A 396-nucleotide genomic window follows, 5' to 3' on the forward strand; every position below is an offset into this window, starting at 1 on the left:
ACTCGGTGCCGGCGGAAGCGAGAAGCCCATCAGGAGAAAAAGAGTGAGATTCTTGGCCTTTTTTTCCCCTCCCCGATAAGTGTCTAAGGCGGTAAGTTCTTAGATAAACTAGGATGTCGCCGTCTGAACTAGCCGTTGTGAGTTGGGCGTCGATTTTTAATTCGGGGGCTGGGACGCCTTGTTCTACGCTGATTTAGAGATATTTAGAAATTTAGGGCGGGAAGTTTATTTAGGGTTAAGTCTTGGAGTCTCGTAGAGTATGAGGGAAACGTATGTTTAAATACTTTCACTTAGTTCGAAGCAGTGAAATAACTGAGACAGACATAGTGTACTGCCACCCTAAACCCAACTATTCAGGCCATGTTATTGACTGCGGGATTGCAGACCCAGAAAAAA

Source organism: Penaeus monodon, chromosome 33, assembly GCF_015228065.2.
Source record: "Penaeus monodon isolate SGIC_2016 chromosome 33, NSTDA_Pmon_1, whole genome shotgun sequence".
Taxonomy (NCBI): Eukaryota; Metazoa; Arthropoda; class Malacostraca; order Decapoda; family Penaeidae; genus Penaeus; species Penaeus monodon.